General features: G+C 46.9%; 1 protein-coding gene across 4 annotated transcripts in view; it reads left to right on the top strand.

Annotated features, from left to right (window-relative positions):
• arb2a (ARB2 cotranscriptional regulator A) overlaps positions 1-17183 on the top strand; it is a 198225-nt gene that overhangs the window by 157909 nt on the left and 23133 nt on the right. The window contains exon 12 of one of the 4 annotated variants that reach the window (XM_029762147.1): positions 4792-5351. The exons of the other annotated variants lie outside the window; for them this stretch is intronic. The gene's annotated coding sequence lies outside the window, so the exon portion shown is untranslated. Of the gene's footprint in view, positions 1-4791; positions 5352-17183 lie in introns of those variants that run through there. 4 annotated transcript variants of the gene reach the window in all.

Here is a 17183-nt window from a genome sequence, read left to right as displayed (position 1 = left end):
AGATTGTGTGTGTGTGTGTGTGTGTGTGTGTGTGTGTGTGTGTGTGTGTGTGTGTGTGTGTGTGTGTGTGTGTGTGTGTGTGCAGGGAGGCAGAGTGACGCCCAGCTCACTCACAGCAATCTGGCCTAGCTCATAGGCCTCTTTGTCTGTCCTCCACGCCCCGTCGAAGGTGGTCCGTACCCCCCTCACACACCACGCCCGCCTATGGCGCGACCCTCCCTACATCACCTCTCTAGGGGTGTTGAAATAGGATTGAGTGCATTATTTGGGGTAACATGGCTGTCAGAGTTCATCTCCCTTCTCTCTTTTGCTCTCGATCCCTCCCTCCCTCCCTCTCTCTCTCCCCCCCTCCCTCCCTGGCCTCCCTATCTTAATGAAAATGTTAGGCTGAGTGAGGGAAAGAAAGAGAGGGAGTGGCCAGTTGGGGCTTGGCTTGTTTCCAGGCCCTGGCGCCTCAGCATCACACTTAGTTCCAGCTCAGTGCCCACAGTAGGCAAGGCTGCCCCAGCTTCACTGTGACCCCTCGACTGAGGACCACTCCTAGCTCATTCCCAGCAAACCTTTGATTTCTCTTTTCTTCTCCCGCTCCCTCCCCCTTTTTGGAAATAGCTTTATAAGGCAGCGTTTGGGAATTGATTTGTCAAAGACGGACACACCGAGAGCCAAATGAGTCCCTGCCTGGCCGACCACTCTCCTTAAGATACCTCTCCCTCTCCCCCCTCAGCTTCACTACAAAGCATCCTCTTCATATGGATGTTTTTGTGTTTCACCAACTCAAGTCATGAATTTCCTGTAATTCTGAAGAAGAAGAGAAAAAACTAATTGCTTCATTTTTCTCTCTCTCTTTGTCATTGCGCCATTAGTCATCTTACTTTCCTCTGTGATTATCTAGCTGTGGAAAATATACAAACCCACATATTGGTAATTTTGCACTCAATACTTCAACACGTAGTACTTTAATAAGAAATGTTGTATTTCTTTCAAATCAGTAGCACAATGCTTCGGGAAATAGTCCAAACACTTTCTCATTGGTCATTTAGAAATCCACCTAGGCTATTACAGCTTGTAATGGCCTCTACTTCCAACTCAGTGAGACCCCTAAGTGGTACAGTAACAAAGCCTTTTAGCCGTGTGAGAGAGGGAAAATGAGATGGGAGTGAAGAGTTCCTCTTGACAAACCCACTGACTTCTCCTGACATTGAGACTTTGCCTGGGTCCCAAATGACACCACATGCCCGACGTGGTGCACTACTTTTGTAGTGCACTACGTATGGAATAGGGTGCCATCTGGGACGCACACCTTTTTCCTACCTACCGCGATTGCCCTCGACTCTAACCCGGTGGAGTGGCTTGGATGGAAGGACAGATCCCGCCTCCGCTGCTGCTGCTGTTATGAAGTCTGTTCTGAGTGAGAGGAGGAGAGCCAGAGAGAACACGTTAGTCCCTGTTACTCACGGTAACTGTACGAAGAGCTTTACATCACTCAGACATACTACAGTCGTTTTTTGAGTTAACAATACTATGTGCTTTACACGCACACTCACACTCACGTTCACCTCCCAGGTCCATGTCAGCAGGAATCCTGTGGCGATTGATACCGAGGAGGAGAGGAGGGAGGTCTTGGCCCAGCCAGTCAGCCAGCCAGTCTTTAGAAGGAGCATGCTGTTAGCCACCTCCCGCTATCTTTCTTTAATTGCTATGGCTGTAGCTCTCTCCTCTCTGTCTCTCCTCTCTTTGTAGCCTGTCCCAGACATGCTGGCCAAGATGTTAGTCTGCAAAGCACAGACAATCAATACTCTCCCATTTGAAGAAGTGTAAGGTCACAGATAGTGTGAATTGTTTTGTTAGATAGTCAAAGGTCAGGTAATAATCATTTTTTTAACCACTTCCTGCATGGAATTGATCAGTTTCATCTCCTAGCTAGGAGGAGGGCGGTGGCTGCGCGGGCTGCCTAGCACTGTGGTTATTCCAACTGACATCCTATGGTGAGTTAATAGCATGATTCACAGGGAGGGTAGAGGGCTCTTCTTCTCTGGTGCTTAGTATTTGTGGACGTGTGTGTGTGTGTGGTGTGTGTGTGTGGCTCTGTAGAATCACCATCAAACATATGTTAAGATGGAGATTCTCTAGTTTCTGTTTGTGTGTGTGCGCGTGAGTGAGTGTCTGTTTCGGTTCAGGGGGTAACCCAGCAGGGCTAGCTAAATTGGCCCCTGCTGTTTCTCCCAGTTCACATTAAACAGGAGATAGGGGTGGATCTGTGATCAACGCATCACATTAGATACATGAATGAAACATACACTGAGTGTACAAAACATTAGGAACACCTGCTCTTTCCATGACAAAGACTGACTAGGTGAATCCAGGTGAAAGCTATGATCCCTTATTGATGTCGCCTGTTAAATCCACTTCAATCAGTGTAGATGAAGGGGAGGAGACAGGTTAAAGAATGATTTTTAAGTCTTGAGATAATTGAGACATGGATTGTGAATGGAAAAGGCAAAATATGTGAACGGGGTATGGTAGTATGTGCCAGGCGCACCGGTTTGAGTGTGTCGAGAACTGCAATGCTGCTGGGTTTTTCACGCTCAACAGTTTCCCGTGTGTATCAAGAATGGTCCACCAGCCAATGAACATCCAGCCAACTTGACACAACTGTGGGAAGCATTGGAGTCAACATGGGCCAGCATCCCTGTGGAACGCTTTCGACACCATGTAGAGTCCATGCCCCGACAAATTGCGGCTGTTCTGAGGGCAAAAGAGGTTGCAACTCAATATTAGGAAGGTGTTCCTAATGTTTTGTACACTCAGTGTATGTACACAACTATACACACAGTTAAATAAGAGTTTTACATGTTAAATAGCCTGTCGTTGAATCAAGTCAAATCAAATTGTATTTGTCACATGCGCCGAATTCAACCGGTTTAGACCTTAAAGTGAAATGCTTACTTACAAGCCCTTAACCAACAGTGCAGTTTTAAGAAACATAAAAGTGTTAAGTAAAAAATACTAGAGGTGGTTCAGCCTTGTTACATAGCTAATCTGTATGTCGTGGTTTCAACCAGCATCAGAAGAGAGTAGACTGGGAAGTGGAATAGCAATCAACTTACCTAACATGATTACGACTAGGCTGCTTTGCTCATGACTGTACCACATCATGTTTACCTGTGATGTAACATTGGTACTATTTTAATGGTTACTAACATGCCCGAAGACTGCAGCGCCTTGCAGTAGCTACCTGATTCCAGTCTGAACGACTTATATTGAACTTAAATGGGTATTTATGTTGTATGTATAACAACATGGTGTATTTCTCTTATGAATGTCATATTTGTGTTTTCTAAACCACGTTCTCAAATATAGGCTGTTTCAGAGCATGTTTTTCTATTTTTTTTTTTTCATTCTTCAAACAGATCCATAATTGTAATTTCAAAAGTTTGTTTTGGTTATTAGAGCTTCTCACAGAGAAAGACAAGTCAATCAGAGTGTCGGTAACCCAGGGGGGGTCGATATTTCTAATATGAGTGTGTGTTTGCAGACGAGCAGTTTTTGGGGAGCCTAATGAATGGCACCTGTATTGATCTCCATGGGAAATGTTTGTATGATACAGGAATCATTTAAAAAGGGGAGTTGGCGGGCGGGGTGGGGGGGGGGTGACATTATAGGTGCGGGGTTTCATAGGAGGGGGGGGACGTAGAGGGATCAAGATTGGGTATTGACGAAAGGGCCGGGCCAACTGAGCCGGGAGAGCTTGAAATAAACCCGCGGCGCGCACTCAGTCATTACAGTGGGCCTGCTCTGGCCCCGCTCAACCTTGAGCCAGTCGATAAGCTATTATAACCATGCAAATTGTGGCCAAATAAGAGACCTGACATATCGGTATTATATTCTTCTGCAGCCACCGGGTTATACATCATTATCAGGAGCCAGGCAACAATATGCATTATGCTTACCGTTGTGTTGGCGTGCCGCGCGCTGCATGGCCTGTACAGAACAGAGAATGGATTTGGAGCGGCGGGGGGGGGGGCTGAGTTGTGGAGGTGGAGGACACAGGTTAGCCACCCTGATGGCTGTTGTCCCAGACCACCTCTGTTGTCTCTCTAGGAGGGTGGGCGGCAGGGAGAGTTGCCAGGTGATTTACTGGCATTGGCCGTGCGGTGCGGCCTCGCACAGTGTGGCGGTGGCTGATGTAATGTGGGCTAAAGGCTATGTAAACACTGGGGTGACCTTGGTCTCCGATTTGTCAATAGAGGTACGGTGGAGAACAGAGAGGGGAATTGTAGGTGATCTCGGCACAGTGCCCTGCCTGTGAAAGTGAAGCCCTCTACAGCGAGCGAGGTCCGCGGCTGTGATAACCTCATGCTCCCCAGTACATTAGGTGTCCTCCTCTCGGCTCCGCTCTGCATGCTGGAAAGGTCTCCATAAACACTGGCAACAGAGACAAACAGTGTGCTATTGATTGGTGGAGGTTGGAGAGGTGAGGGGCGCTGTGCTATGGCAGGCCTGGGAGACAGAGAGAGATAGCAGCGTGTTTATCAGGACTCAGGAGCCTGTTACTGTCTAAGTGGCCCTGCTCTTTGATCTCCCAGGCCTTGGCCCTCACTGGAGGAGCAGGTCGAAACTCTCCACCCTGACCTTTGACCTCAGTGCTGTTCCTCACCACACACCCCCGCACATAGAAACACACCCTCCCCTTATTCTCTGCCTATCCAGCTAGCTCCATGTCTGTGAAAGCTGTTGTCTAACGCCGCAGTTGCTAGTGCTGGACCGTCACTCCTCTTAATCTCCCCTCAGTGATGTCAGAACGCCACCGCCCTGCTGAACCAAGCCCGCAGTTTGCACCAACAGCGCGGTCGGGGAGGAGGGTGGAGAGACAGAGAAGCACTTCCTCCACCAACCAGCCGCCAAGCCTCAGGCCCGGCCGCCCGCCCATCCGTCTCTGATTCGCTGAGCTCGCTGCATTCTAAAACACACACATTTGTTCCACCAAGTTTTGCGATGGCTTGCAGATGGGCAGCGATTAATCAGAGAGGTAACTGTGAAGTAGTTTGCAATTAGACTGGAAAGCTCTGAAGCATGCTAATTGAATCAGAAAATGAGAGACAGTACGTGTCCTGTAATTGGCTGGCTCCCATGCAGCAGGTGCCAGCCTACTCGACTGTGGAACAAGGTATTTAAGTCACATTAGCCGGAGTCAAAATATTCCTTGATATGGAACAGTTAGATTTTCTGCTTGTTTTCACCACCGATGTCACCGCCAGCCTGGCCGTCTCGCGGCGCAATTACGGCAGGCGGGGCGCAGGAAATGGGCTCTCGGCAATGCATGCCCCAGCCACCGCGCCGGAAAAATCCATGAAGGGAGAAAACAAAACGCGGTGTGGCAGGAAGTGGCGAGTTAGCGCTCCCTGGAATGAGAGGGTGTCCCTTTTGTTTAATGTCACCTGCCATGTCATGAGCCATGTTGGAACCACCTTATTGTCCATTGTGTGTATGTGGGTGTGGGCGGGAAGGCATACAGATGTAGGATCTTAATTTGATCACTCTTTTGCAGCTGAGAATTTTCCTGCCCAGCAGGAAATGCAAACATGTAGTGTATTTGAGTTTTAAAAAGTCATCTAAAGTTTGTCATTTCCACTTTGAAATGTCAGACTTGATTTGCCTTAATGAAAAGTGTATCAACCCCTACAAAAATGTCCATTGCTGCAGGATTATTTTGCTGCTGTAGGAAACTGGCTCAAATTAAGATCCTACATCTGTAAGTGTCTATTCTGTGTACAAAAATGAATGTACTACATTATGCCTGTGTGTTTGTATTCACTGTTTGCATCCATATTGCTGTATTTAATTCTGTGTCAGTGTGCAAGCAGCGTGAGTGAATGATGTTTAGCTTTGAGCCAGGTCTCTATACCAAGGTCTGTTTACGAAGTCAGAAACCCTAGCATCTCACCTCGCCCTCCCAGGGGGGCCCCAACCACCACCGTCTCTCCGACAAACATTCAAAATGGATCACTTCGGGGCGGGGGGCGGGGGGCTGGGTTGCCAGTTCTTGAGCTTGTTGGCTAAATGAAAAAGTCCCTTTTGTGTGAAGGTTGGAAAAGCAACTTTCTTTCAGGTCTGTCGGAGAAAGAGCAGGGAAAGAAGTGGCGAGTGTAGAGGTAGAGAGAGATGTAGAGGTAGAGAATTCCCTTGGCTGTTCTGTGCAGATCTAGCTTCAAAGTGTGCTGCCTTCGTGCCACAAAGTCCTCCTCTACATTCAGCTCCTGCCTTTACTCTGATATCTTCATCAGCCATGTCAAAAGAGCCAGGTTCGCCGGAAAGCTGGCGTGAACACATGGACATACATACACACACACCCCCACGCACAGAAGCATGGGTATACAAACACACACACTTACAGAAAATGTTCTCTCAATCATTCTTTTGTGTAGGTTATGTTTGTTATAGCGTGATTTGGCCTTAATCATACACGTATGTCTTTGGACAGTGAAGCGAAAACATTTCATTTGTCTCTATACTCCAGCATTTTGGATTTGAGATCAAATGTTTTATATGAGGCGACAGTACAGAATGTCACCTTTTATTTGAGGGTATTTTCAATACAAATCTGTTTTACCATTTAGAAATGAATGCACTTTATGTAGTCCCCCCATTTTAAGTTGTCATAAGTATTTGGACAAATGCACTTATAGTGTATTCAGGTTTGTCAAAAGTTTAGTATTTGGTCCCATATTCCTAGCACACAATGACACCACCAAGTTTGTGACTTTTCAAACTTGTTCGATGCATTTGCAGTTTGTTTTGGTTGTGTTTCGGAATTGGTTGTCCGTAATTTAATTGAATGGTAAATAATGTATCGTGTAACTCTGGAGTCACTTTAATTGTAAATAAGAATAGAATATGTTTCTGAACACTACATTAATGTGGATGCTCCCATGATTAAGGATAATCATGAATGAATCATGAATAATGATGCTACCCTATCAGCCTTACCAATAACAGGGGAGGTTAGCATTTCTGGGACGGTATGATTTTTATGCCTCTAACTTTCTCACTCGTCATTATTCACGATTCAGTTATGGTTACCGTATTCGTGGTAGCATCCACACTAATGTTGAAGTGTTAAGAAACCTATTCTATTATTATGTACTAAATTACCCAATGCATTATTTAACATTCATTTCTATTGGGCACAACATAATTCGAAACACAACCAAGACAAACTGCAAATGCATCTAACAAGTTTGTAGAGTCACGAGCTTAATGTAGTCATTGCGCGCTAAGATATAGGACCAAATACTAAACTTTTGACAAAATGTAATACAGTGTAAGCGAATTTGTCCAAATACTTATGACACATTCAAATGGGTGGGATTAGATACATAAAGTGCATTCGTTTCTAAATGGTAAACAGATATGTATTAAAATACCCTCAAATAAAAGGTGACATTCTGTACCGTCGCCTCAAATCCTAAATGCTGGAGTATAGAGGCAAATTAAACATTTTAGCTTCACTGTCCAAAGACATACGTAAGGGTGTGTATGCAGGGTTTGAATGCGTTTATGTTTGTGTCTGAATGTGTTTTTCTCTTTGCTTATTCAGATAAAATGAAGTCCCCAGCCGATGATAAAACAGGCTGGAATAAACCAATGTCATGCATAGATTTGTTTCCTGGTAATGAGTTCCTGGAGCCACACGTACACACACACGCATACATAAACACGCACATACACATTGACGCATACACCAGATTACCAGTGTGTATGTCAAGGGGATATTGTACTGTTCTTACTGTCTAAACTCCCAATAGTGAGAGTCCTCGTCAAATCCTATGGCACTGACTTGTCCATGTGAAGTATGTTCCTTTTGTGTTTGTCACCCTTATGAGGTGAAAGAAACACTTTGCTGTGTTGATGCTAAAGAATTTCTACAGAGAGAGCAGCGCTGTGGAGAGCTACCGGGAAGGTAGGGCTTTATGGAAAGGTTCATCTGTAGAATCCTGGATTCTGGCACGGGATCCCAGAGTTTACCCACAATCCATCTGGCAGGGAGAGACTGCCCCCCCACCACCACCACCACCACCACACCCCACTCCCCCTGCTCACTCACCTCAGCCAATCCTGGTCCTTCGGGCCGTGTCTTGGCCGGATCCTTCCAGGAGCTTGATAAAAATGTCTAAATCACACGGCAAACTTTGGGCCAGTCATGAAGTGTGTCACCTTGGGTTGCACCCCTCCTCCTCCTCCTCCTCCTCCTCCTCCTCCTCCTCCTCCTCCTCCTCCTCCTCCTCCGCCTGATCCCATTTCACAGAGTAACCAGCAGGAGCTAATCACAATCTCAGCACTGGCCCCGGGCCCACAGCTACGCAGGCAGGGCCCAGCCGGCTGAACATACCCCGTGAACTCTCAACCTTTACTGGGATAGCGCTCCAGCTATTCCTGTATGAATATCTAGATGGGATTCTATATTCAGCAGATGCTCGCTTTACAGAGCAAAGTTTACACGTCAAAGGACATTCCGTGTCTGGAACAATAGCCATAATTTGCGAGCCGTTTGCCAGCCAGAGCCTGTTTCAAAGCTAAGCATCCGTAAGCCAGACTGCGTTGCTACAGTGTCCCTTGAGTCGGAAAGGCGATTGGGTTAATTTGCCTTTACTTATCTTTTTTCTACCATTAAGCATGTCTATTGGCACTGGCTAATGAGTAACGCTGTCCGCCTCGGCCCAGAGACTTAAGGCGGTGCGTCACCAGCACACCAATGACGTTAGCCTTGGAAAGACCTCTTGTTTCTTTTCAGCCTCCCTCCCTCCCCTTCTTTCTCCTTCTCCACCCGCCTTATTTTATTATGTATCAGGACTTGCAGTAAGAAGATTGGGGTCTTAACAGGCTGTGCGGTGGGTGTGCTGGTCACAGTGCGGCCCTGGAGGTCTCACTATCCTGGCCCCTCCAGCTTAGCACCACTTCTCTGGGGTTGGGGCGGGGGGGGGGGGTCATCTGGGGAGGCGGTTGCTGGGTGGAGTTAGGGAGGGGACACTATCTTACAGACGATGGTTTAGTTGGTGTCAGACTCCCAAGATAGAATTCAATTAAACCAACCATTGCAATGTTCCAAGGTGTCATACAATACTGTTTGCATGCACACACTTTGTTATGTTTTGACGTTTTTACGTCTTTTATAAACAATACAAAACATTCACATACAAACGGCAACATCATACAAACATCAACGACTTCACACCTGCCCAGACCCACTAGCACACACCCCACCTCTAGCACCGGCATCACATTCCGCCCCATGGCCTGAAGCTGCAGCATTTTTCTCTCCGTAGCCCACGCATTCTCAGTATTTAAATAATAAATCGTTAGATTTTTCCATTGTGTTAATGATGCCGGATTGATTGATTTCCACATTTTTAGTATAGTTTTTTTTTCAAGATGAGTGATGAGAAGAGAATCGTCCAACCCATCGGGCATCTCACTACACCCCCATATGCCATGCCTTGAAAAAGTATGTTTACTTTGTAACACTTCTGACAGCCAACTTTCTAGCTCCGCCCCCAACGTCCAGACTTTACAGCCTTCCCAGAAAGCAGGGATTATACGGCCATTATTAGTTTTACACTTAAGACATGACTCTGCCATTGTGCTGTAGAATTTGTGAATTTTGTCTCTTGCATAGTAAATGATATACATTAGCTTACACTGGATTAAGCGTAAAGTGCACACACTTTCTACCTGTGTGAAGAGTACCAAGTAGAAGTAGGATTTAACTTAATTGCCAAATGTACTCTTAACCTTTACAGACAGAAGATAACTGCCCACCCCTCTGAGCCTGGTTCTTCTAGAGCAGTGGTTCCCAAACTTTTTATAGTCCGGTACCCCTTCAAACGTTCAACCTCCAGCTGCGTACCCCCTCTGGCACCAGGGTCAGCGCACTCTCAAATGTTGTTTTTGCCATCATTGTAAGCCTGCCACACACACACACTATACGATACATTTATTAAACATAAGAACGAGTGAGTATTTGTCACAACCCGGCTCGTCGGAAGTGACAAAGAGCTCTTATAGGATCAGGGCACAAATAATAATATAATAATAATCAATAATTTTACTCTTTTTAGCCATCTTACATATAAAACCTTATTTGTTCATCAACATTTGTGAATAACTCACCACAGGTTAATGAGAAGGGTGTGCTTGAAAGGATGCACATAACTCTGCAATGTTGGGTTGTATTGGAGAGAGTCTCAGTCTTAAATTATTTCCCACACACAGTCTGTGCCTGTATTTAGTTTTCATGTTAGTGAGGGCCGAGATTCCACTGTCACATAGGTAGGTGGTTGCAAAGGACATCAGTGTCTTAACAGCGCGATTTACCAAGGCAAGAAACTCTGAGCGCAGCCCTATCCAGAAATCTGGCAGTGGCTTCTGATTAAATTCCATTTCCACAGAACCGCTTGTTGCAATTTCAATGAGGCTCTCTTGTTCAGATGTAAGTGGACTGGAGGCAGGGCATGAAAGGGATAACGAATCCAATTGTGTGTGTCTTCCGTTTTGGGAAAGTACCTGCGTAATTGCACACCCAGTTCACTCAGGTGCTTCGCTATATCACGTTTGACATTGTCCGTAAGCTTGAGTTCATTTGCACACAAAAAAAATCATACAATGATGGAAAGACCTGTGTGTTATCCTTGTTAATGCATACAGAGAAGAGCTCCAACTTCTTAATCATAGCCTCAATTTTGTCCAGCACATTGAATATAGTTGCGGAGAGTCCCTGTAATCCTAGATTCAGATCATTCAAGTGAGAAAAAACATCACCCAGATTGGCCAGTTGTGTGAGAAACTCATCATCATGCAAGCGGTCAGACAAGTGAAAATTATGGTCAGTAAAGAAAACTTTAAGCTTGTCTCTCAATTTAAAAAAACAAAATGTGTCAATACTTTGCCCCTTGATAACCAGCGCACTTCTGTATGTTATAAAAGCGTTACATGGCCACTGCCCATATCATTGCATAATGCAGAAAATACACGAGAGTTCAGGGGCCTTGCTTTAACAAAGTTAACTATTTTCACTGTAGTCCAAAACGTCTTTCAAGCTGTCAGGCATTCCCTTGGCAGCAAGAGCCTCTCGGTGGATGCTGCAGTGTACCCAAGTGGGGAGCAACTGCTTGCACGCGCGTTACTACTCCACTATGTCTCCCTGTCATGGCTTTTGCGCCATCAGTACAGATACCATCACATCTTGACCGCCAAAGTCCATTTGATGTCACAAAGCTGTCCAGTACTTTAAAAGTATCCTCTCATGTTGTCCTGGTTTCCAGTGGTTTGCAGAAGAGGATGTCTTCCTTAATTGACCCCCCCATAACATAACGGACATATACCAGGAGCTGTGCCAGGCCCGCCATGTCTGTTGACTCATCCAGCTTTAACGCATATAATTCACTGGCTTGTATGCGAAGCAGTAATTGTTTCAAAACATCTCCTGCCATGTCATTGATGTGTTGTGAAACGATGTTGTTTGATGGAGGCATTGTCTGTATAGTTTTTTTGTTGTCCTTTTCCCCCAGCATTGTCCCAGCCATATCCGCGGCAGCAGGAAGAATTAAGTCCTCCACAATAGATTGGGGCTTGCCTGTCCTAGCCACTCGGTAGCTCACAACTTTTATACATGTCTTACTACTCGAAAGTAGTCTTAATTCTCACCCAAAAAACTCCTGTGGCTTATTTTTCAAATTGTCATGTTTCATTTCTAAATGTCTGCGCGAGAGTGAAGGTTTCCCGCGAGAGAGTAACTGTTAATGTGATTGGATGTTAATTATTTGACTAGGCTAGTGTTGTTATTTCACTGAACACTAGATGGCTTCATTTTATTTTTGGCAGTGAAAAGAGGCTACTCGGGCGAGAGAAAAACCTCACCCAAACTGTTTAAAAAAAAATCGAACAATAATTATTATTATTTGACGTACCCCTGACGGCATTGCGCGTCTGGGGTATTTCAGTTTGGGAATAGCTGCTCTATAGGCATCTTCTTTCTCTTTCTAGTAGTTTTTCCTAGCCGCTGGGCTTCTGCCTCTGCATTGCTTGCTCTTTGGGATTCTAGGCTAGATATCTGTAAAGCACCTTGAGGCAACTGCTGATGTAAAGACATCTATTTTTGATTGGTTGATTTCACCTATTCCAAAAACCATTTTGTGAGTTCATTTGACTATGGGGACATGATCTACTGCGTAAATACATGTATTTCATTGCAGTTTTGGATCATTTTGACCCCACAGATTGAGATGCTGTTGGGCTAGTGAGAAGACAGTGGTCTGTATAGAGCACTTCTGGCCGGGTAATATTATCTGATGTGGTTGACCTGGTCTTGTAGCAGCACCATGCTGGGGGGGGGCGATGACGGCTACGACGCCCACCTTGACTCTCCCCTCCATCCCCCAACCCACCGCTTGTCGTGACATGTCATATGAGCAGAGAGAGCGAATGCTAAATGTGTCATCGTCATATCAGCTCTGCTTTCAACTCAGAGGAGAAGGTTCTGGAACAGCCATCTCTACACCTACAGGAGCTGGGGTGTAATCATTAGTGCACAGTGTACCAAAACATTTGCAACCGGAAACAAACCTTTCTTATTAGACAAGTTCAGCTTAGTCCTTCCCCGTTTCGGCCTGTTTGCTTCCGTTTAGTTCCTAGGGAATGCAACCCTGTTCTCCCATTGGGCTCATTCACACAAGGTGACCCTGAAAGACGGAGATTGTAGGTGTAAATGCATTGTACAGTGCAGTGATTTTCTTTCTGCTCTCTAAAGATGGTAACATGCGGAAAGTCTTGCTGGTGGGTCTCCTGTCAACTTCGTGAGATTGTCTGTCATGTTTGTTACTGACTAATAATGTCTCTGTTTCTAAACCGTATGGGTGTGCCAGCACATTGCGCTATTGTGTTTGTTTGTTATTTGTTTGTTTGTGCGTGTGCTCGTGTGTTTTCCAGCTCAATGACAGACTTTTCCCCTCTCAGTGGCACATCACACTGTCGATGACCCTGTTGGATAGGGATGGCCCTTTTAACTGCAGGCACCCTGATACAATCCTCTGTAAATATATTAAACCCATCCCCAGTGGGAGGAAGCTGCTTATCCTTCCTGCTTGCCTGATCCTTTTTCACCCCTCTCTCCCCTCTTCCTCTCTAGCAGTTTCTCTCTCGCTCTCACTCGCATTCTCTCTTTCTCCCTCCCTCTATCACGGCCCTCTCTCTCTCTAGCCCACCATCCTACGTCCCTTATCCACCCTGAGTGCATACAGTACATTTACCACCAGACTTAGCTAGCCTAAGCTATACGCTACACACCCCAGACTGCCCAGAAGTCACGCCAGAGTCCCTGTCCTAGTGATGCCCGCAGGTCAGGGGCAGTGCCAAAGGTGATCTGAGTGACGTGGCACTCTGGCTGACCCCGGCTCTTGGCAGGGCTGCCTGTTTAATGAGATTAGCCGGTAATGCCGACTCTGTGTCTGTTTCTCTCGCCGGGGCCTCTTTTTTTTTTGCCAGCTGAACGGGTTGTGCCAGCGTTCACGGGTCGAGGGCAGGACAATCCCAACATGCCTACTACCCGCCTGCTCGTTTGCCCGCCTGTCTTCCCAGGATGTGACACAGGGGGGCACTGGGCACTCCGGTATGGGCTGCCCCTGGTGGCACCGGCCTGGGTGAGGATCGGACAGCGCTCTCTCTCCCCCTTCCTCTCTCTCCCTCTCCCCCCCCAGCCCCCACCCACAACCTGGCGGCCAAGGAAGGAATCCAGGCTCCCATGTGTCCGTGTGATTGGCTTTGATAATTGTGCATGGGAGCGTGCCTTGCAAAGCTGCTCTCTGTACCGCCCTGCAAAGACACACAGACTTACACCCAACCACAAGCTGTACTATCTCCACGGCTGGTAATTCTCATTCAGGACGGCGTCCACGTTGCCTCAGCTCTGTGTATTGTGGAGGTTGAGACTCGTTGAGTAGCGTATTAAACGGGAGTGACAGTAAGTGGCGATTAAGCGCCCGTGACTTGTCTGTGTGGGTGTTTACGCCGTCAGACCGACAGACTGGGCCTCCCATGTCACAGGTGTGACCTCGGTGTAGCGGGGTCAGTTTTGGCCCTGCCGCTGTCTGACAGCTACTCAGAGGGTGACAGCCAAGCCCAGCATACCCAGCTCAGCCCGGGCCAGGTGTGGACCAGGAACACCTGTGTGGCTCTGGCCCCGGGGCACAGACAGGGTCGAGTTCCACCCAAACAACATTCATCCTGTCATCATCCTGAGTGCGTGTGTGTGTGTGTGTGTGTGTGTGTGTGTGCGTGCGTGCGCATGCATTATGCTTATGCAGTATGCCCTATACCTGTACTTTAGTTACCAGACGATCATGTTACATAGACATGTCAGAATGGTCTTTTGTGAGCAACATCACGCGATTGCCATTGCTGCTTCACACTGCCATTGAGTCCCCCTCCCCTTTCTGTCTCTCTTCCTCTATGTCCTCGTGGGAATGGGACGGATGCGTATGTCACACTCAGCCAAAAACACTATTTATATATTTGAATTAGAGTTATCATAATCTCTCGCTGTCACACACACACACACACACACATCTATAAAAGAATAGAAGTAGTAGACACAGGAGAAGAATGAAGTAGACTACAGAAAACTACAGTAGCCAACTACAATAGCCAACTACAATAGCCATGCAGCCCTAAGTACCAAACCCGCAAAAATCAGGTCAAGAGTATTTCACCCATATTTTACCTCATGATTCGCATTGCAGCTTTACCCAGCTAACAGGAAATGTTCCCAGAACATTGGAAAATGCTTTTTGCGTTGTTGCAATTTGGTTTTGAAATCACATCATTACAAAAATTCTGAATGTTATATATTTTAAAACATCAGTGAGTCAAGCGTGCTGTTCCCCCAAAAAAAACGTTCTGACAACATCTAATGTTCCACCAACCCCCTGTCTCCGCCTTGTCTCCTCGCAACAACCACATTCAACATTTTTTTTGACATGATTGTATGGAAGACATTCAATTATATTCAGAGTTTGATAGAGGCCGTCTTATTTCCTGAGTCGTGTTTTTGTTTTGGGGCTGCTGGGAATGGTAGGGGATAGAGGAAGACCAGATCAAGGGTAATCTAATGACTGTCCATTTCATTTAGCTCTTCTGTCACCAGCTGGAGTCTGACATCAGTTTGAATCACAACTCACCTAAATATCTCCTTAAATAGATTCTCTCTCTCTCTCTTGCCCCATCCATACCCTGGCCAAGGCCTCAGAAAGAGAGGGAGCTAAACAGACAGACGGACAGAGAGAGATAAACGGGGGAGAGGATGAGACCGAGAGAGAGATTTAGCTAGAGAGAGAGAGAGAGACGTATGGATTGTGTGGGTATGAGACCGAGAGAGGAAGAAAGTCCGGGGAAAGGGAGTCAGGATAGAGGGGGGAGAAGAGAGGGAGCGAGGAAGGGGGAGTGGGATAGAACGATAAAGGGATGATCCCTGTGGATTGTGCTGTTGTAACATCACACCGGTGCATCCCTGATGGGAGAGCAGACTGAGTGCGCTCACTCGTTCACCGGGGGGAAAAGAGAAGCGTTCACAGGATGGAAAACACACAAGAGGAGATTGAGAGACGAGAGGAAGAGAGAGAGAGAACACTATTCCCCCTGGAGCAGGAATGGGGAAGTTTCTGCTAGCGCAAACATTCTGCAGGCAGATAGCCGGAGACAAGAGCACCGAGAGAGGGGAGGAGAGGAGGAGTGTGGAGATGGGAGAGAATTAGTAAAAAGAGAGGAGGAGGAGAGTGGGGATTGGTAAGAGGAGGGGAAAGTGCGATAAAAAGGTGGGAAAGCGGAGAGGAGTGTGTTTTGAAGGGCTGTAGTGGAGGTCAGAGAGGTGGATTTGTAACTATTGGGGTTGAAGCAGACAGGGCGAGACTCCTGTAGTCCCTACTGTAGAATGAGTCATCGGTAAGAAGGATGCCTGAGAAGAGCTCATCCGTATAATGTCAATGGCTCTGCATTTACACTGTCAACTTCACCTCCCTTCACCATTCACTGTCTTCACCACGTAGGACTGTCGTCCTTGACACCCGATGACCCTTACCACCCCCAAATATAAACCTGCCACTGGGACAATCGCCCCGGAGACGCATTAGGACGGACGGCAGATGTCTGACCAGTGGGACACCCAACGTCCCCCTAATGTCCAGAAGTCCCCCTGAGTGTGATCATATCTTAAATGTCACCTTCATTAACCGTGCCAGTGCACTTAGGTTGACTGAAGGGATCGATGAGGGGCACGAGCGGAGGTTCAGTGGGCTGGGTGGGGCTGTAAGTGTGGGGTAACTTACTGTAAGTGCTGTATTACTGACGCACCAGCAGCGTGGGGGTCACCGGAGTGGCCCTGATGGGGGGGTCAGATACGTGGGCGTGAAACGGGCCGTCGCAGCCCCCCCACCTTCACAGCGGCCGTAAATGCAAAATAAAAAGTTTAGCGGTTGTAAAATACAGGGCAGCCATCTCTTCTTTCGGGATTGGGGAGGAGGGAGGGAGAGGGTGGGGGTACTTGTCGGTTAGGGAGGCGAGGGAGGGGTTTTTTACATGCTACTTTAGCCCTTGGGGGCTGTACAGTTGAAAGTCAGTTCAGCAGGCGTGCAGAATCCGAGCAGCCCGTTTCTGTGTGGAGAGGGGGCATAGCCGAGCTATAAAAAGTGAAATCATATCACTTAGCAGCTGAGTGCAGATAAAGCCGTGTTTGAACTCGGAGGCATAAATTATACATTGTAAACAGAGCAGTGGGAGACCGCGGCTCGCTTAAATTATGACAGAGGGTAGTTTTTCTCCTCCCCTCCCTCCTCCTCTCCCTCTCACTCACTCTTTTCCCCACTCTCGCTCTCTCTCTCGTTCTCTCTTCCACACCAATTTTGCTATTCTCCTTGATTAACTTTGAAAGAGTCATTTTTCTGTAATGTGTCATGAATTTCTCTTAACATTGTGATAATGTGCTGGGCTGATTTGACTGGGACGCTCTCACAGCAAAGAGTCTGTGTTGTATAATGCCGTAGACCAGGGTTCTCCAACAGGTAGATTGCGAGCTACCAGTAGCTTGCAGCCCACCTATGAGTAGCTCGCCAAGCAAAAGCACATACATAATGCTCCGTCCT

Source organism: Salmo trutta, chromosome 9 (assembly GCF_901001165.1).
Source record: "Salmo trutta chromosome 9, fSalTru1.1, whole genome shotgun sequence".
NCBI lineage: Eukaryota > Metazoa > Chordata > Actinopteri > Salmoniformes > Salmonidae > Salmo > Salmo trutta.
This window is presented reverse-complemented; position numbering and strand designations above follow the sequence as displayed.